The sequence below is a fragment of the Berghia stephanieae genome, chromosome 11 (genome assembly GCF_034508935.2).
Source record: "Berghia stephanieae isolate SIO BIC M18660-M18661 chromosome 11, UCSD_Bste_1.3, whole genome shotgun sequence".
NCBI classification, from domain to species: domain Eukaryota; kingdom Metazoa; phylum Mollusca; class Gastropoda; order Nudibranchia; family Aeolidiidae; genus Berghia; species Berghia stephanieae.
Window position 1 is genome coordinate 44,067,943 of NC_088370.1, and position 22,619 is coordinate 44,090,561.

General features: G+C 35.9%; 1 long non-coding RNA gene across 1 annotated transcript in view; it reads left to right on the forward strand.

Annotated features, from left to right (window-relative positions):
- Positions 1 to 11,189: 11,189 nt before the first annotated feature.
- Positions 11,190 to 22,619, forward strand: part of LOC144956444 (uncharacterized) — a 150,384-nt gene continuing 138,954 nt past the window's right edge. Inside the window, exons 1-2 of the long non-coding RNA XR_013641953.1 lie at positions 11,190 to 11,486; positions 18,687 to 18,920. This is a non-coding gene — a long non-coding RNA (uncharacterized LOC144956444). The remainder of the gene's footprint in view (positions 11,487 to 18,686; positions 18,921 to 22,619) is intronic.

Here is a 22,619-nt window from a genome sequence, read left to right on the forward strand (position 1 = left end):
TACCTATATCATTTCTTGCCAGATTTCTGTTTGATGAAGGTTTGGAGCGCGAAAGAATAATGTTAAGAATGGAAATTGGGCATTTGAACGTCTAGTCATGAACACCAAACACAACAAAGGCTTCTGACTGGCCAAATTAAACCTGTTGTTTCGGTGGTTCTTGGATTTCCAATTAATAATCTACAAGTCGACCAAAGAAACCCCACCCCCTTCGCGAAGTCCCAGGTTTGACAGTTTTTTGTTTGTTTTTTGTCTTTTTTTTTTTTTTGTTTTTTTTTTTTTTTTGCTAAGATGATGGTAATTTAAATCGATCAATATTTGAAGGACGAGTTTTCTGGCCAAATTTTAAAATTTGGGATTTTCAAAGTACGCCAAAATGGGGAGTGAGACATATTTATATTCTTCGTCGAGGTTACTGCTCTCGACTAGGCCCTGTGTTCTGACATGGCGGTTTTTTGCAAAATAAAATCCCAAATTTTGCAAGCTAAAAACATCAAAATTTGCAAAAAAGTTGCGATTAGTTTTTTTAAAAACCCATAATTCGTTCATGAAAGAGAAAGGTATTTGCTTGTTTTTAATTTTAAGGGTTTCGCGGCGCTTGCAACAAATGTAAGGTCATATCAGCGTCAGTAAAAAGGAAGAAAATGGGATCTAGTAAAAAGTTCTAGAATTACAATTAAAGTACCCAAGAAAAAGGAAGAACACGCTATCAGTGTACTTATTTTGAGATTATCTGTTTCATCCTGACACAAGCAAAGGTCCCCCAGTGATGATAATGACAATTTGTCAAAAAGGAGGAAAATCTACCGGCCCGTCAGTCAAGCCCAAATTTAATGCAAATATAACAGCTATTCATAGTTATTTAATATATTATTAGTCCTAAAGCACTTCTGATCATTAGACACATCCTGACCTTTTGCAAATATAATTTAATGAATTGTCATTTCCAATTAAACATTTTAGAGGCCTATAATGTCGCCCACTATATATCAAGTGATTATGATCAACTTTTGGCCAAAAGACCAAGAGTTATTTGTTTTTACATAACAAACCCGGTTAGTGTCTGTATTATTGCACCCTTGTGATGATGCAGCGTATAAATAAGAATCTTTAATCAATTGCAAAACATATTCCATCAACAAATCAAATTTAAATTAGCCTTTAAACAATCATTTCTTAAATCGATCAGCCTAACTTATTATCCCTCTATTACCAAATGATATCTATAAACATAATAGGAAGATAGAAGGGTGGCTGAGAGAGAAATATGGATATGAGAGAGAGAGAGAGAGAGAGAGAGAGAGAGAGAGAGAGAGAGAGAGAGAGAGAGAGAGAGAGAGAGAGAGAGAAATTGATGAATTTATTTTTAAAAATTGTTTTATAATTAGACACAAGTTGTATTGAATACTATTAACAAATTCAGAACAATCAAATAAAAACAAAACAAAAAAATCAAAAAGGAAGGAAAAAAAAAAGAGACATGCTTATAAAATCGCCAAATGTACTATCACGCTAGAGCTAAAAGGTACATAAATATTTACACCTATTTGCTCCATCCCCTTACCTTTCAATCATCTTTTCATCCAGTACGCTGGATTTGACATTCATGAAAATGATTTTAAAAAGTCGTTTCACTGTGTCTACCACCCACCACCAAGCCAACAAAACAAAATATCAACAATTGATTTTTTTTATCAGAGTTCGGAGAATTTATGTCTATGCAATCCATAAACAAAAAGCATAATATTTTTATGGGTGATTTTAACATTGATTATTTCGGAAACAAAAATGAATCGAAAGTATTTCGGGAGATTATTGACACAAACAACTATATTCAACTTGTAAGCGGTCCTACAAACAACCATGGCACACAATAGATCATGTCATTACAGACATTGCATATTCTCTCTCTTCACCTGTCTCAAATATTGATAAATTAATCTCTGACCATCATTTAATTGTGTTTTGCGTTTTATTTCCAATGAAGCACGAAGTAAAAAAGATGATAACATCTCGTAATATGAAGAATATAAACATGAACATTTTTAAACAAGACCTTGACCATAACGTTAAAAATAAACATGATGCAAATGGTCTCCACGAGTCGATTGTTGGTACGGTGGACAAGCATGCTCCCTCCTCCTCCTCCTCCTCCTCCTCCTCCTCCTCCTACTACTACTACTACTACTACTACTACTACTACTATACTACTACTACTACTACTACTACTACTACTACTACTACTTCTACTACTACTACTACTACTACTACTACTACTACTACTACTACTACTACTACTTCTACTACTACTACTACTACTACTACTACTACTACTACTACTACTACTACTTCTACTACTACTACTACTACTACTACTACTACTACTACTACTACTACTACTACTACTACTCTTACTACTCCTCCTCCTCCTCCTCCTCCTCCTACTACTACTACTACTACTACTACTACTACTACTACTACTACTACTACTACTACTACTACTATCACCACCACTACTACTACTACTACTACTACTACTACTACTACTACTACTACTACTACTACTACTACTTACTACTACTACATTTCTACTACTACTACCACTACTACTACTACTACTACTACTACTACTACTACTACTACTACTACTACTACTACTACTACTACTACCACTACTACTACTACTACTACTACTACTACTACGACTGCTGCTACAACAACAACAACAACAACAACAACTACTACTACTACTACTACTACTACTACTACTACTACTACTACTACTACCACTACTACTACTACTACTACTACTACTACTACTACTACTACTACTACTACTACTACTACGACGACTACTACTACTACTACTACTACTACTACTACTACTACTACTACTCTTACTACTCCTCCTTTTCCTCCTCCTCCTCCTACTCCTCCTCCTCCTCCTCCTACTACTACTACTACTACTACTACTACTACTACTACTACTACTATCACCACCACTACTACTACTACTACTACTACTACTACTACTACTACTACTACTACTACTACTACTACTACTACTACTACTACTACTACTACTACTACTACTACTACTACTACTACTACTACTACTACTACTACTACTACCATTACCATTACCATCATCACTATGATTATTTAATATGCAATATTGGATCAGCTCCATTCCTGGTTTCAGTGTTCGTCCTTCACACACCGATAACTCGACCTACAACATACACGTAACATAATCCACCTCTTCAAATTTTATTTTATCTACATCATATTATGCAGCAAGTTTTAGTATCATAATGTCAATATGACCTAAGACATTATATTTACACATTCTAAGTATTCTAAGATCATAATGACACATACTGGATCAAAACAGGAATGAAAAATAAGGTTATATATATAGCTTTTGTATCTGATATAAACATGAAATTCTTTTCGCTTCACTCACTTTAACGACTGTCTCAACTTGATCTCACAGAAAGGACAGAACCGACGTCTACTGACTTACAGGTCTGATAGCCCAGCTTGTTGAGGCCATTAAAAATACCTCAAAACGGAGTTATTTAGATCTACCTATCAAATGAATCGTTGCTGCATATATATATATATATATATATATATATATATATATATATATATATATATATATATATATATATATATATGAGTGTTGGTGGGTACTCGTAGGTACGAAAGTGCTCGATAACGATGGTTAGAGCTAATATAAAATATAAATTGTTACTCACATTATATGGCCGAGACGTTCGTTTCTGTGGGTTTATTCCACGTCCTCAGTCGGTCCAGAAGAAAAAATATGTATGTATGTGTGTGTGTGTGGGGGGGGGGTGTTTGTGTGTGTGTATATAATATATGTATGTGTATAGTTATTAATTTATCTACTTATTTGTTAATACCATTGTGAAGCGCTATTGAGAATTGTAAATGGATAATGGCGCTATATAAATTTCCCATTATATTCCATTTCATTACAACACAAAATGCTGTCCATGGCAACTATTTCAAAACAAATCCATAACCATTCAGTTACCAGACCTGTAAATGTGTGCACGTCGGATGGAAGAGATCACAGTCTTGATAAATTATATCCTGTTTGATGTTTTCGACTTTTCTGAAATCCGGTTTTCCACACAGATGACACAAGCCTGTCGTATCTTTGTCCAGATCTTACGCCTATCATGTGATGTTTTGTGTCTATTCATTCATTCAATTGACATTCCGAGAAACACAATATTCTAGATTTTGAATTCCATGTAAGATTTTATCGTGTAAAATTGTTTTGTTGATGATCGGTGGGCTGTTAGGGCAATTGCGTCGTGTCTCTTTGAATGGTCTCTTTTCAAATGTATAATGGGGGAGAGGAGCGAAGTGGCCGAGTGGTTAAGGTGGTCGGGTTTGAGTTCCGCTTCAGGCATTTTCTTTTTTTTACTGGGCTAGATTATTAAACCCCAATTTTCTCACTTTGGACAACATGGGTGATTCCTGTTGACATCAAATTTTGTTTAATGGATTATTTATATTCCCTCAGAGGGCAGCGTGGCTCAGCGGTAAGGGCTTTGCTTCTTACCCAAAAGGTATCGAGTTCGATCACCCGCTGTTGTGTTGTGTGTCCTTGAGTAAGTCACCTAGCCCTAGCTCAATTTGCGGCGCTGCACTGTGGCTGACGCCTGGGTTATTCCAGTCTTCCCTTGAAATAGACCCTAAAGACAAATTTCCCCTAAAGGGAATTTTATTTTTATTTTTTTATTTAAGTAACCACGCTTTGCAAAACCACGAAGTGTAAATAATGCATTGCAATGAATCTCTAAAATGTCTCAGTCTCTCTCTCACTCACTCTTTCTCTCTTTCTCTATCTCTCTCTCTCTCTCTCTCTCTCTCTCTCTCTCTCATATACAAACACTCTCTGTCTCTCTCACTCTTTTTTCACATTCTGTCTCTCTCTCTCTCTCTCTCTCTCTCTGTGACTCTCATACTCTCCCCTCTCTCTCTCTCTCTCTCTCTCTCTTATACAAACACTATCTGTCTCTCTCACTCTTTTTTCACATTCTGGCTCTCTCTCTCTCTCTCTCTCTCTGTGACTCTCATACTCTCCTCTCTCTCTCTCTCTCTCTCTCTCTCTCTCTCTCTCTCCCTACTGGATCACGGGTTTGGCTACCTGACATCGTGACATTTTTATTCTCTTGTTTTCGTCTGGAAATTTCCATAGCCTTTATCTCTCGTCATTGCTGATGGCATTGGGGCATACGTCTCTTGATTTAAATGTATTCAACCATGTCAAAACTCTACCCTTCTCCCCCCCCCCCAGCCCCTCCCACCTCCCCCTCACCCCTCCCCCCCTCACCCCTCCCCCCCTCACCCCCCCCCCCTTCACCCCCAGGGAACCTTTTACCAAATCTGCAACTTAAACCCAGGTCTTGTTATCATAGCTGTCGTAGATATAGTGTGACATGCATGACGCTGCATGCCAGGGCTAGCCAAGCATAGAAAAACATGGGCGTATACGTTAAAAGTAAAAAAGACAAATAAATAAAACAATTTCGAAAAGAAAACAATATAGAAAACCCTTCTCCAGCCATTAACGTTCGTCCTTTTGACTTTGGGTTCCATAGTGTGTGTTATTTTTGGAAACTTGCGTCAGAGTGACCGTGAACAAACACACAATATTATGTGTACATTCTTCATTATCAATCCCACGTGGTCATTCATGCATGTCTTGCCTTATATGGTTAGAATTGTGACCTTTTCTTTGAAAATATAACATCTTCTCTTCCTTCATTTTGTTTTTGTCAAAAATCGAAATGCAACTTCGGTCATGGCGACCTTGAACAACTTGGCGATCCATGCAAGTCTTCCCGTCTGTCGTCAAAATGGAGATCTTTGGTTTACACATTTATATTCTATACTGTAAGTCTTCCCGTCTGTCGTCAAAATGGAGATCTTTGGTTTAAACATTTATATTCTATACTGTAAGTCTTCCCGTCTGTCGTCAAAATGGAGATCTTTGGTTTAAACATTTATATTCTATACTGTAAGTCTTCCCGTCTGTCGTCAAAATGGAGATCTTTGGTTTAAACATTTATATTCTATACTGCAAGTCTTCCCGTCTGTCGTCAAAATGGAGATCTTTGGTTTAAACATTTATATTCTATACTGTAAGTCTTCCCGTCTGTCGTCAAAATGGAGATCTTTGGTTTAAACATTTATATTCTATACTGTAAGTCTTCCCGTCTGTCGTCAAAATGGAGATTTTTGGTTTACACATTTATATTCTATACTGTAAGTCTTCCCGTCTGTCGTCAAAATGGAGATCTTTGGTTTACACATTTATATTCTATACTGTAAGTCTTCCCGTCTGTCGTCAAAATGGAGATCTTTGGTTTAAACATTTATATTCTATACTGCAAGTCTTCCCGTCTGTCGTCAAAATGGAGATCTTTGGTTTACACATTTATATTCTATACTGTAAGTCTTCCCGTCTGTCGTCAAAATGGAGATCTTTGGTTTAAACATTTATATTCTATACTGTAAGCCTTCCCGTCTGTCGTCAAAATGGAGATCTTTGGTTTAAACATTTATATTCTATACTGCAAGTCTTCCCGTCTGTCGTCAAAATGGAGATCTTTGGTTTAAACATTTATATTCTATACTGCAAGTCTTCCCGTCTGTCGTCAAAATGGAGATCTTTGGTTTAAACATTTATATTCTATACTGTAAGTCTTCCCGTCTGTCGTCAAAATGGAGATCTTTGGTTTAAACATTTATATTCTATACTGCAAGTCTTCCCGTCTGTCGTCAAAATGGAGATCTTTGGTTTAAACATTTATATTCTATACTGTAAGTCTTCCCGTCTGTCGTCAAAATGGAGATCTTTGGTTTAAACATTTATATTCTATACTGCAAGTCTTCCCGTCTGTCGTCAAAATGGAGATCTTTGGTTTAAACATTTATATTCTATACTGCAAGTCTTCCCGTCTGTCGTCAAAATGGAGATCTTTGGTTTAAACCTTTATATTCTATACTGTAAGTCTTCCCGTCTGTCGTCAAAATGGAGATCTTTGGTTTAAACATTTATATTCTATACTGTAAGTCTTCCCGTCTGTCGTCAAAATGGAGATCTTTGGTTTAAACATTTATATTCTATACTGTAAGTCTTCCCGTCTGTCGTCAAAATGGAGATCTTTGGTTTAAACATTTATATTCTATACTGCAAGTCTTCCCGTCTGTCGTCAAAATGGAGATCTTTGGTTTAAACATTTATATTCTATACTGTAAGTCTTCCCGTCTGTCGTCAAAATGGAGATCTTTGGTTTAAACATTTATATTCTATACTGTAAGTCTTCCCGTCTGTCGTCAAAATGGAGATCTTTGGTTTAAACATTTATATTCTATACTGTAAGTCTTCCCGTCTGTCGTCAAAATGGAGATCTTTGGTTTAAACATTTATATTCTATACTGCAAGTCTTCCCGTCTGTCGTCAAAATGGAGATCTTTGGTTTAAACATTTATATTCTATACTGTAAGTCTTCCCGTCTGTCGTCAAAATGGAGATCTTTGGTTTAAACATTTATATTCTATACTGCAAGTCTTCCGTCTGTCGTCAAAATGGAGATCTTTGGTTTAAACATTTATATTCTATACTGTAAGTCTTCCCGTCTGTCGTCAAAATGGAGATCTTTGGTTTAAACATTTATATTCTATACTGCAAGTCTTCCCGTCTGTCGTCAAAATGGAGATCTTTGGTTTAAACATTTATATTCTATACTGTAAGTCTTCCCGTCTGTCGTCAAAATGGAGATCTTTGGTTTAAACATTTATATTCTATACTGCAAGTCTTCCCGTCTGTCGTCAAAATGGAGATCTTTGGTTTAAACATTTATATTCTATACTGTAAGTCTTCCCGTCTGTCGTCAAAATGGAGATCTTTGGTTTAAACATTTATATTCTATACTGTAAGTCTTCCCGTCTGTCGTCAAAATGGAGATCTTTGGTTTAAACATTTATATTCTATACTGTAAGTCTTCCCGTCTGTCGTCAAAATGGAGATCTTTGGTTTAAACATTTATATTCTATACTGTAAGTCTTCCCGTCTGTCGTCAAAATGGAGATCTTTGGTTTAAACATTTATATTCTATACTGTAAGTCTTCCCGTCTGTCGTCAAAATGGAGATCTTTGGTTTAAACATTTATATTCTATACTGCAAGTCTTCCCGTCTGTCGTCAAAATGGAGATCTTTGGTTTGAAATATATATTCTATAATCCCTCCATTTTGGTTTTATCACAAATCAAAATGCGTATGAGTAAATGTTTATTATTATTATTATTATTATTATTATTATTATTATTATTATTATTATTATTATTATTATTATTATTATTATTATTATTAGTATTATTATTATAATGGATGGTATTTATAACACGCCAGTCCCCAAAGGCAGTAGGCTCTAGGCGCCAACTTACACAATGGGCATGATCTATATTAACTTTCCATGTGCTCGAGGTCATTGATCTCATTGCAAAATGTGCTCAAAGTGACCCACTTAGTGAAAAGTGTTCACAGCTTTTTAAATATCTAACATCACGATTGGTCATTGGGTTCAGCTTGACAAACCAGCGTGTTTACATTTGTTAAGAAATATCCAATCGTTGGACAGCAACAAATCATGTGATTGGTGACCTGGTTGGACGAAAACATGAATATAGATTGCTCCCATTAGGAATTGAAACGTTTATCGAGAGTTAGAAGTAATGTTGCAATTGTTGTTGGTTACTTCCTGGCTCGTTTGTTTTGATCAGAGAATTCATTTCTTGTTTTTTATTGGCGGGAATTTTAGGCCTTTGTTTTGATCAGAGAAATAGTTTGTCATTTCCATACTGGCGGGGAATTTAGGCGTATGTATTGATCAGAGAAATAGTTTGTCGTATCTTTATTGGAGGGGAATTTAGGCGTATGTATTGATCAAAGAAATAGTTTGTCGTATCTTTATTGGAGGGAATTTTAGGCGTATGTATTGATCAGAGAAATAGTTTGTCGTATCTTTATTTGAGGGGATTTTAGGCGTATGTATTGATCAGAGAAATAGTTTGTCGTATCTTTATTGGAGGGAATTTTAGGCGTATGTATTGATCAGAGAAATAGTTTGTCGTATCTTTATTGGAGGGAATTTTAGACGTATGTATTGATCAGAGAAATAATTTGTCGTATCTTTATTGGAGGGAATTTTAGGCGTATGTATTGATCAGAGAAATAATTTGTCGTATTTTTATTGGAGGGAATTTTAGGCGTATGTATTGATCAGAGAAATAATTTGTCCTTCCTTTCTTGGCGGACATTTCAGGTTTAAGACCTATAATTTGTCCGAAAAGTTTCCACCCTAGCCTTAGAGTTTGAACTGACAAGATTGTTTGCTGTTTTATGATATAAATTCTTTTGTTTGACGTCTTTGGTGGATGGTGTATGTACAGAACACACCATTGGTGTTTTATGATATAAATTCTTTTGTTTGACGTCTTTGGTGGATGGTGTATGTACAGAACACACCATTGGTGTTTTATGATATAAATTCTTTTGTTTGACGTCTTTGGTGGATGGTGTATGTACAGAACACGCCATTGGTGTTTTATGATATAAATTCTTTTGTTTGACGTCTTTGGTGGATGGTGTATGTACAGAACACACCATTGGTGTTTTATGATATAAATTCTTTTGTTTGACGTCTTTGGTGGATGGTGTATGTACAGAACACACCATTGGTGTTTTATGATATAAATTCTTTTGTTTGACATCTTTGGTGGATGGTGTATGTACAGAACACACCATTGGTGTTTTATGAGATCCATTCTTTTGTTTGACGTCTTTGGTGGATGGTGTATGTACAGAACACACCGTTGGTGTTTTATGAGATCCATTCTTTTGTTTGACGTCTTTGGTGGATGGTGTATGTACAGAACACACCGTTGGTGTTTTATGAGATCCATTCTTTTGTTTGACGTCTTTGGTGGATGGTGTATGTACAGAACACACCATTGGTGTTTTATGATATAAATTCTTTTGTTTGACGTCTTTGGTGGATGGTGTATGTACAGAACACACCATTGGTGTTTTATGATATAAATTCTTTTGTTGGACGTCTTTGGTGGATGGTGTATGTACAGAACACACCATTGGTGTTTTATGATATAAATTCTTTTGTTTGACGTCTTTGGTGGATGGTGTATGTACAGAACACACCATTGTTGTTTTATGATATAAATTCTTTTGTTTGACGCCTTTGGTGGATGGTGTATGTACAGAACACACCATTGGTGTTTTATGATATAAATTCTTTTGTTTGACGTCTTTGGTGGATGGTGTATGTACAGAACACACCATTGGTGTTTTATGATATAAATTCTTTTGTTTGACGTCTTTGGTGGATGGTGTATGTACAGAACACACCATTGGTGTTTTATGATATAAATTCTTTTGTTTGACGTCTTTGGTGGATGGTGTATGTACAGAACACACCATTGGTGTTTTATGATATAAATTCTTTTGTTTGACATCTTTGGTGGATGGTGTATGTACAGAACACACCATTGGTGTTTTATGATATAAATTCTTTTGTTTGACATCTTTGGTGGATGGTGTATGTACAGAACACACCATTGGTGTTTTATGATATAAATTCTTTTGTTTGACGTCTTTGGTGGATGGTGTATGTACAGAACACACCATTGGTGTTTTATGATATAAATTCTTTTGTTTGACGTCTTTGGTGGATGGTGTATGTACAGAACACACCATTGGTGATTTGTGATGAGTACCTTGTGATCGTCGTGCACTTATTTACAGGTCTGATAACCCACTACTTTATGATCTTATTGTTGTATTGGAAATCTCAAAAATGACGCAAAATATTGTCCATTACATCAAAAATAAACTAGGCCCATAATTTCGTTTGTATGTCAGACCTGCATACACGTCGCCTGTGATAGAATCAAATGTACATGTCAAAAATTCCAAATATCTAACTATAGCCCTTCTTTTTTTTGACGTATTAGAATGACGTCAAATCTATAAATATATATTTCTAATAAAAACAGATAGTTTTCAAAGGTAGACACATACAGCCTAAAACCATAAAAATGTCACGCATAGATACAAATTGTTTGGACAATTTATTTCCTTTTTTGGTGTCCCTAAGAATGAGACTGTCCTGCCACCAAGTTATTGAAAGCTGCAAAATGTCACACTTGATATCCTTTATACAAAGACTTTTTATTCGTTAAGATCATATCTGATGTCTGGGAAGAACGAATCTAAATCAAGTGAGGAAAACTCTATTTGTAGAATTATTACGTAAGTTGTTATTTTCCAACTGCAGTCTTGTGACACTGTCATGCCCACAGTCTACTGGCGGTTTTGACCTCTTCAGTTTGCTGCCTGGATATCGTCTGGAACGGACTGGTGAGTGTTTGTCTTGGTAATATAGTGATGTATATATATATTGATATTAAATATTGTAAAAAAAAAAAGTTACCATGATAAAGATTTGTTGCAATTTCATAATTGGCTTTGTATTATTATTATTATTATTATTATTATTATTATTATTATTATTTATTATTATTATTATTATTATTATTATTATTATTATTATTATTATTATTATTATTATTATTATTATTATTATTATTATTATTATTCATTATTATTATTATTACTATTATTATTATTATTATTATTATTATTATTATTATTATTATTATTATATTATTATTATTATTATTATTATTATTATATTATTATTATTATTATTATTATTATTATTATTATTATTATTATTATTATTATTATTATTATTATTATTATTATTATTATTATTATTATTATTATTATTATTATTATTATTATTATTGTTATTATCATTATTTTTATGAGCATTAATATCATAATCATGATGAATATTTTTTATGTGAATATGAGAGCTGTTCTTAGAATATCTTAATGTCACAAAACACATATCTCAAAAAGCTTGTATTATCTTTTGAATAAAATAAAATAATATCCATATGGCAATGTAAAATCGAAAATAACTTGTATAATCTAAACACTATTTATTGAGGTTGTTGAAAAGCTGTTCAGAATTAAATAAACAACAGGTGTGAATTGCTCTTAGTAGAATTTTTAAAATCCTTCACAATGTATATTGTCATCAATTTGTATGAATTATTGACGAAAGCCTAAGATTGAATAAAGTTTGCAACTTTGAAACCATATGACGTCAAGGCGATCTGCCCTCTGACGTAATCAGAGTTTGTAAGGATGTTGCTTGTTGACAGCCTCAAACTGGTCAGTGACGTCAACCCATGACGAACACGACCTATTTCCCCCCGTGTAGCCAATAAGTGTTAGGCTTTCAATGTGCCCTCGTCATCACACGTTTGCCTCTTTCTGCTAAAGGTCCCTGACATAATCAGTCGCAAGGTGAAATTTTTTGTTTGCGTTTTTTTTTGTATTTTTTTTTGTTGAAAGCCCAGTGTCTCCAGAGCATTTTAATCTTTATTTGAAGCATTTCGGGTGATTTTTTATGAAGTCATATGCATGGGCTAGGGTGTGAAACCCTAATAATGAGAATATCGCTTCCAAAGTTGACAAGAATTGATATTAAGTATAATAATTACCTTCATAAAAATATTTAGGAGTAGAATTCAATTAAAATATTTCATCAATATGTAGAAACAATGTTTGATTTAATTATTCTTGATGAGATCTCAATTTCCATAAAAATTAACCTCTGGACTAGAATTGTCAATATTTCTGTTCAAACTTTTCACCATGCGACTGATTATCTCAGGGACGCCTCATTTCCACAATCTGTATGGATTTCCTTTGCATGATATCGTCGGTTGTTATTCTTTCTGATAATTTCCACAATCTGTATGGGTTTCCCATTGAATGACAAATTCGTTTGTAATTCTTTCTGATCATTTCCACAATCTGTATGGGTTTCCCTTTGCAGGACATCTTCGTTTGTAATTCTATCTGATCATTTCCACAATCTGTATGGGTTTCCCTTTGCAGGACACCTTCGTTTGTAATTCTTTCTGATCATTTCCACAATCTGTATGGGTTTCCCTTTGCAGGACATCTTCGTTTGTAATTCTTTCTGATCATTTCCACAATCTGTATGGGTTTCCCTTTGCAGGACATCTTCGTTTGTAATTCTTTCTGATCATTTCCACAATCTGTATGGGTTTCCCTTTGCAGGACATCTTCGTTTATTATTCTATCTGACCATTTGATGTTTTAGCAATCTTCTGTACAACCACATTTCGAAAGATTCTAGGCAGTTTTGACATTCCTTGTCTAGAGTCCAGTTTTCACACGCGTACAGGAGAGTCGTGAGAATTAAGTTTGGATAACCTTAAGTTTCGTGTTTAATTGAATGTTGGTGGCAGAGATGACTTGTCTTAGATTGTAAAATGTGTTTTTAGCCATCGCTATTCTTTGTTTTATTTCTAAAAAAATCTTGAGCGCCCTTCGTGATGGTTACAACGAGATATTTAAACTTTTTAACATGTTTGATGATTTCCCTTTGACCTCTGAGGTGGGCTAAAATTATCTATTTGAAACTAATAAAGAAATATGAGCATCGAGTTTTCTCTCTTCCCTTCGTCCACCTTAAGACTTTAAATCATCACTAGGTATTTTTTATACGTCTGTCCCATGTCTACAGGCTGTCCCGTGTCTCGCTGTTTCGCTTTCCAAGCCCCAAGCCACCCCCCCCTACACACAAACACACACACACACAAACACACACACACACACACGCACATAATTTAAAGTTCTGATTCAGAATACATTATATCACTCAAACTATCAAAATAACTGGATATTTTATTTCTTAAATTTTAACAATTCAGAATTCATCGTAGATATTGAAATACAGTGCAGAGCGGATATATCGACAATGGTTATGTCGACATCACGCTTATGTCGATATGACATCGAAGTCTAGTTTTTTTTTTACTATATAACATTAGTATATATTTATCGCCCATATCGAGCACGATTGTACCACTAGACGGTTATATCGTGATGTGCGGCTATGTGGTCTTGTGGTATGACACTCGCTTTCGGATCGGAAGGTCCTGGGTTCAAGCCTTGCTCGGTGCATAGTTGAGTCCTTGGAAAAGGCTCGTTACTCACATTATCACCGTACTCAGGTGTAAAATGAGTACCTGGCCGTCAACAGCGTTGCTTCCGAAAAAAATTATAATATCGCCTGACAGGCGTCATGTCTTGTCTTCAATGTTACATGTTGCTGTTGGTCAGGGACTCCTTCTAGAGCGCTTTGAGCACGTTTAGTGGATATTGCGCAATATAAAAGCTCAATTTTGTTTTGATACCATTAAAGGGAATTCCCGATATCAATATTCTTGGCTTTCAACAAATAGGCTAAGGAGAAACGCTCCCAACATCACCCACTACATGTATGACTGTCTGTCTGTCTTCACAAGTTGCCTGGTCAATCCCGGTCCGGAACTGAGACTGAGTGTCAGTAAATGAAACAAAATACAAAAACAAACCCAAAACAAAACTATTTCTCAATTTCTCTAAAATGCAGTGCTGACGCTCAGCTTGTCAGTCTCTGTACCATGGGTAAGGCCAGTGACACTATTACTGGTACTAAATCTTTATACCACTCGACAATAGTTAATTATTAGAAGACGCCGTTGTGGATGTAGAGTTGGATCATGATAGGTACCATTGGGACCAGTAATTTTTAGAAGACACCATTACAGATGTAGAGTTGGATCAGGATAATACCATTGGGACCAGTAATTTTTAGAAGACGCCATTACAGATGTGGAGATGGATGAGGATAGGTACCATTGGGACCAGTAATTTTTAGAAGACGCCATTACAGATGTAGAGTTGAATCAGGATAATACCATTGGGACCAGTAATTTTTAGAAGACGCCATTACAGATGTGGAGATGGATGAGGATAGGTAACATTGGGACCAGTAATTTCTAGAAGACGCCATTACAGATGTAGAGTTGGATCAGGATAATACCATTGGGACCAGTAATTTTTAGAAGACGCCATTACAGATGTGGAGATGGATCAGGATAGGTACCATTGGGACCAGTAATTTTTAGAAGACGCCATTACAGATGTGGAGTCGGATGAGAATAGATACCATTGGGACCAGTAATTTTTAGAAGACATCATTACAGATGTGGAGTCGGATGAGGATAGGTACCATTGGGACCAGTAATTTTTAGAAGTAGAAGACGCCATTACAGATGTAGAGTTGGATCAGGATAATACCATTGGGACCAGTAATTTTTAGAAGACGCCATTACAGATGTGGAGATGGATGAGGATAGGTACCATTGGGACCAGTAATTTCTAGAAGACGCCATTACAGATGTAGAGTTGGATGAGGACAGGTACCATTGGGACCAGTAATTTCTAGAAGACATCATTACAGATGTGGAGATGGATGAGGATAGGTACCATTGGGACCAGTAATTTCTAGAAGACGCCATTACAGATGTGGAGTTGGATGAGGACATGTACCATTGGGACCAGTAATTTTTAGAAGACGCCATTACAGATGTGGAGTTGGATGAGAATAGATACCATTGGGACCAGTAATTTTTAAAAGACGCCATTACAGATGTGGAGTTGGATCAGGATAGGTACCATTGGGACCAGTAATTTTTAGAAGACGCCATTACAGATGTAGAGTTGGATCAGGATAGATACCATTGGGACCAGTTTCCGGCCATGCCACTATAGTAGCTGTCAAGACCCTCCACTGTTTGTCACATCAACCTCATGATGGGCGCTTCCTTATATGAGGGCCTTGCCAGTGCTGAGGAAAAAAAATAGTCCTTTAGATCTATTCGGCACATGGAGCTGGAGTTTATCCCTGTTTTTATAGCGTGAAACGGACAATAGCAATTGCTCGCTATCCTTTGGATAGGATGCTAGTCTATTGCAAAGTTTCCGCCAAATCTAACAGATTCAGCTACCTATTCACTGCTGGGTAGACAAGGGGGGGGGGGGGGTGTCAGAATCTATCGTTACTGTCCCCGTGATCCCTTTGCATGTGAAGCGAGTGCTCTACCAACTAAGCTATCCGGATCCCCAGTGCTGATGAAAGGGTCCATACAGTTATTCCTGGCCTTCAGAGACGGACCACAATATTCGACTATTAAAGTCATATAAAGTCAACCATCATACATTTCAAAATCGTCCCTTTTAAAGGTCACCAACAATCAAGATTCACTTATTTTCTGGCATTTTCTAATTTGTTTCCCTTTCATTTTTTAGAATAACTGATATATCGACATGTGAACCAACCATCAAGATTCACTTATTTTCTGTCATTTTCTCATTTGTTTCCTTTCATTTTTTAGAATACCTGATATATCGACATCACGCTTATATCGACATTTTACAGCAGTCCCGATGATGTCGATTATATCTTGTTCTTGTCTGGTATTTGATTTTCAAATAAAGTTTTGGGAGTTTTTAAAACTTACAAGTGGATTATTGTCCCATGTCTCCAACTTCTCCCTTAAATAAATTTCAAAGTGATCTTTTTAATTTATCAGAGGGCAGCGTGGCTCTGAGGTACGGTCTTTGGTTCATATCCGAAAGGTATCGAGTTCGATCATCCACCGCTGCCTTGTGTGACCTTGAGCAAGTCAGTTCACCCTAGCTCAATATGCGGCGCTGCACTGTGTGGCCTTGAGCAAGTCAGTTCACCCTAGCTCAATATGCGGCGCTGCACTGTGTGGCCTTGAGCAAGTCACCTCGCCTAGCTCAATATGCGGCGCTGCACTGTGTGACCTTGAGCAAGTCAGTTCACCCTAGCTCAATATGCCGCGCTGCACTGTGTGGCCTTGAGCAAGTCAGTTCACCCTAGCTCAATATGCGGCGCTGCACTGTGTGGCCTTGAGCAAGTCAGTTCACCCTAGCTCAATATGCGGCGCTGCACTGTGTGGCCTTGAGCAAGTCACCTCGCCCTAGCTCAATATGCACCGCTGCCTTGTGTGACCTTGAGCAAGTCACCTCGCCCTAGCTCAATATGCGGCGCTGCACTGTGTGGCCTTGAGCAAGTCACCTCGCCCTAGCTCAATATGCGGCGCTGCACTGTGTGGCCTTGAGCAAGTCAGTTCACCCTAGCTCAATTTGCGGCGCTGCACTGCGGCTGACGAATGGGTTATTCCAGTCTTGCCTTGGAAGAGACCCTAGAGACAAATTTCCCCGATGGGATGAATAAAGGGAATTTTATTTATTGTTTATTTATATATACCGAAAACTTTTCTTCAACAGAGAGGACCTACAACATTTCAGTCATCAATCTGGAATTTAGTAATGTATTTTTGTCTTTATTGTTTTTTGTTGTTGGCTGAAGAAGGATTTTGAGCCCGAAAAGGTCCTTGTTTGGTATTTTGTTATTTTTTGAAGCTGTTCTATTCATTTTTGTTCATTAAAATATTTAAGAATATATGAATAGTGAGTGTATTGCAACAAAGGTTTAAAAATTGTAAGAAGTCAACCAGCAAACCAAATTTTTAAATTTTAAATTCTTAAAACAATGCCAAGGATATCATAAAATATTTTAGTAATTAAAAAGGACGTTTAAAAACCAAAACCTTAAATATAATTGAAACAATAAAATGGAATTACGGAACAGATTGACGTGTGGCATTTAAAACCTTCGTGATTATTTTGTCTATGATTCACATATCAGTATAGATATTATTAAGTCTGTATTTTCATCTTTGCTGTACATGATATTCCATCTACATGTCTATGATTCACATATCAGTATAGATAATATTAAGTCTGTATTTTCATCTTTGCTGTACATGATATTAAATCAACATCAGATGCTACGTCCTTCAGCTTTTAGCACGGCCTGGCATTGTTTGTTCATTTATCTTTTCACACACTTAATTTTTTCTCAGGGTAATTTATTCCAACATTCCAAAAGAGCTATACACAACTCATTAATATTTTTATATTCTTCCTCGATTGCTCTCCCTAGCATATCCCACACATTCTCGATTGGATTAAGGTCTGAACTCAATTCTGCACATGAAAGAGTGTTGAATTGTAGTTTTGGTTCCAGTAACTGATGAAAATGACTGGTGTGTGATCTTGTATTGTCGTCTTGAATTGTTGTGGTTCCAGTAATTGGCAAGAAATAACTGTAATAATTCTCCTCGAATTGTCGTGTTGAACGTCTTGCATATCTCAATGTTGTTGGAATGACGGATTTACGTGTTGTTAAACGATTTCAGTCACAATGAACTGTCATAGTGTTGTGGTTCATGATAAATTGTGTTTTGTATTGCTTGGAATTTCCTCTCCATACCTGATACTGCCAGTTCCAAATTGCTAGACATGTTTCACCTAATTGTCTTCAGATCTCAAGAAAAAATATTGACCTGTCCAAGACATTTTAAAACCCATTCATATTTTATAGTATTTTATTTATTTCCATAATCAATTTGTCCATTAAAAAAACACAAACATTATTTTCCCATAACCAAAATGTTTTTTATTTCTTTTTAAATCCTGTGTGGACAAAGTAATCTCAAATGGAAAAACTATTTTCTCTCCTTTTTTTCACAGAATCAACTTTTTAATCATTTTCTACATTTTGTCCGACAAGTGAACTTAAGCTTTAATCTACACAAAATGCCTGTCACCACCGAACAATTTCAACAATTGCAGGAAAAATTTGACGCTCTGGAGAAGGTTGTGCGTCGTAAAACAGAGGATCTACAAATACGGGATGAAGCATTGAAACATCTTACCATAAACTTCAATATTGAAAATAAAACAGAGATTGCTGCATTGAAACAGGTTTGGATATATATAATGTAGCACAATGAATCTTCGAAAATACATTATCTTTTATAACTGTTGTTACAACGTCAAAACACACCAAATCCTTACATCTTTTATAACTGTTGTTACAACGTCAAAACACATCAACACCTTACATCTTTTATAACTGTTGTTACAACGTCAAAACACATCAACTCCTTACATCCTTTATAACTGTTGTTACAACGTCAAAACACATCAACTCCTTACATCTTTTATAACTGTTGTTACAACGTCAAAACACATCAACTCCTTACATCCTTTATAACTGTTGTTACAACGTCAAAACACATCAACTCCTTACATCTTTTATAACTGTTGTTACAACGTCAAAACACATCAACTCCTTACATCTTTTATAACTGTTGTTACAATGTCAAAAGACACCAACTCCTTACATCTTTTATAACTGTTGATACAACATCAAAACACACCAAATCCTTACATCTTTTATAACTGTTGTTACAACGTCAAAACACATCAACACCTTACATCTTTTATAACTGTGGTTACAATGTCAAAACACACAAACACCTTACATCTTTTATAACTGTTGTTACAACGTCAAAACACATCAACTCCTTACATTTTTATAACTGTTGTTACAACGTCAAAACACATCAACTCCTTACATTTTCATAACTGTTGTTACAACGTCAAAACACACCAACACCTTACATTTTTATAACTGTTGTTACAACATCAAAACACACCAACTCCTTACATCTTTTATAACTGTTATTACAACGATAAAACATATCAACTCCTTACATCTTTTATAACTGTTGTTACACCATCAAAACACACCAATTCCTTGTCTATCTAAGATTTCCTGGACAGTTATTTGGTTATGTCGGACTACCAAAGTTCAATCATAATTTCATTACTTGCAGCTAAAACTGACTATGTGAGTCAGTGAAACTATCCAGCAATTATGGCTCATTAACAATAGAAAAATATGTTTCGGTAATTGACCCTCATCAGGCAAAAGATACAACACAGAGATAATGACTCAGTTAAATTATAAACGTCATGTAAATGGATCTAATACCTGAAACGACATCCACTCATCTTTGATACGGTCTATTTTTTCTAAAATCCATTTTGATTGGATGGTAACATTTCTCAACGAATCATCAGTTCGGTTAAATGTGTCGGTTGTTAAAGAGTACAGAAACGTAGATTGTAAATCTTCACATACAATTTAATTCAATGAAATAAAAGAAATTATGCTTATTATGACGTCTGACCCTATTTAAGGAAATCTATAAAAGTAATTTTACAAGAGGAATATAAATGATTCTTACGCCCTACTTCTCAATTTGAAATATTTTGACACGTTCTTTAAGGGGGGGGGGGGGGGGGGAGCGACATTAAAAATGATGAATTTTGACCCAGTTTGCTAAAATAAGATATTGGTGGGATGTTGCCATGTGACCATTTTTCTGCATAAAAAATTGCATGAGAACTTGATCTTCAGTTTTTTCGACACAAAATGTGACCCTCCGCCTCGAAACGGTATTAAGTCGGATTTTTCAATTTTGGGTTTTTGGTACCCAATCATAGCTTATTTTATGCTTTAAAATTTGATACCAAATTTATACAATTCTGATCATTCATTGCCGAGATATGACCGTTTGAAGTAGGGAGAGTGTGAAAACCAAATTTTGAGAAAATCGACTTTGAAGTGAGGCACCGTATTCACGCACAGTCAAATCAATGGGCAAAGATAACTCCTTAGATACGGGCATCGAAAATTTGACGAGAATAGTGAAATTTGGCATGAGCTTAGATTATATATCTAATAATGTACATATAAATTTTTGAAACAATCCAATAATTACTTTTGTAGTTATTCATTATTATGCAAGATGTTCTTAAAACAAATAAAACACTGGGAAAAAAATGCCGACAATTGCTCACTTTTTCAAGAATTTTTGATATTTGAATAAAGAATCAATGAAATAATGTATTATTAATGTGATATTAATGTGAAATGTTTGTCTTATTCAATGGAGAAAATACGATTTCAAAATGCCAAAAGTTAAAGAAGGTTTTATAATTTGAAAGTACAGTTTTGAAACTACGTGAAGCCGGGTGGGCAGGGAAAAAATTATCAGGAAAGAGGATTAGAGAGGAAGGGAAAGAATGAGAGAGTAAAATACACACACACATGCACACACACACACACACACACACAAACACACACACACACATGTGTGTGTGTGTGTGTGAGAGAGAGAGAGAGAGAGAGAGAGAGAAAGAAAGAAAGAAAGAGAGAGATATAGAGAAAAAGAGGAGCGAGAGGGGAAGGGGAGTGAGACTGCTTGTGCATTAAGAGGACGCGAGGGAAATAGAATAAAGATTGAAACCTGTATAATTGTATGTGTTTGTTGTGTGTGTGTGTGTGTGTGTATGCGTGTGTATGTGTGTGTGTGTGTGTGTGTGTTTGTGTGTGTGTGTGTGTGTGTGTGAAAGAAACAAAAGGGAGACGGAGAGAGTGAGGTAGACATGAAGAAAGGGATGGAGGCGGAGCAAAGAATTGTAGCGATAGTTTAAAGAAAGCATTTTGTTACAAAGTAAGTCATAGTCAATCAACTGGAAACATATTGACCAATGAGATTGAAATTCAAGAAATGGGCTGGTCAAATCAATCATTGCATTGTTTCCATTTTGAGTCAGATGACAACTTGAGGAGGAGGGGTGGGGCTTATTGTGTAGTGACTTACATGAAAACCTGTTATTGAATCTCTCAAGTTGTCCTTAGCGTTCACCCACATTGTTCATTGTCTAAAAAGACCCCCCCCCCCCTCCTCCTTTCTTTCAGTATACAAAGAAAGCACGACAATAAGAACATCCATCTCCCTCCCTCTCTCTCTCTCTCTCTCTCTCTCTCTCTCTCTCTCTCTGTTTGTCTCTCTCCCCTCTTCATCTATCTATCTATCTATCTATCTATCTATCTATCTATCTATCTATCTATCTATCTATCTATCTATCTATCTACCTATCTATTTATCCATTTATAGGTTTGTCTTTCTGTCTGTGTATCTATCCATCCATTTCATTTTTTAGTTACACGTATTTCCATCGGGAGTTCATTAATTGTTGAAGGTTCTATTTATTATTCTGCTTTTGTACTTAAAATTAAATGTTTATCCTACAACAATCTCTGTAACTGTAAGTGTAAAATTAGGCAACTGTTGTCCTAATAAGTCTTAGCATATCCTATAATTTCATGAATAAAAAAAGAGGGACCAAGGAGGACCATCACCTCGATGCTGCTAGACAAAGAGATAAAAGCACGTGGTGTGTATCAAAATGCACAAACACACACATATGTAACACACGCATGCTGACGTCATGAAGCATCCCCCCGAGCATTATGGCCGACAGCCACAGCGCATGTGATGAGCGTTGACCAATCAGAATCATTCATTTGTAAGGTTGTCAGGGAAAAACCTTGACTTGTTTACAGTTTTTAAAGTTCATTATTGGTTGAACCATGAAATTGTGGAAACAGCCATGCTTTCTCTGAGATAGATAAAGACACGCCCTTTGCTGTGATATCTTACATCTTATTGGCGGAGAAAAAGACTCGGTATTACTAAGCCTTGGAAAGGGTCGCTCTCTGAGAGAAAGTCAACTCTCGTTTTGAATGTGTCACTGATAGTTGCA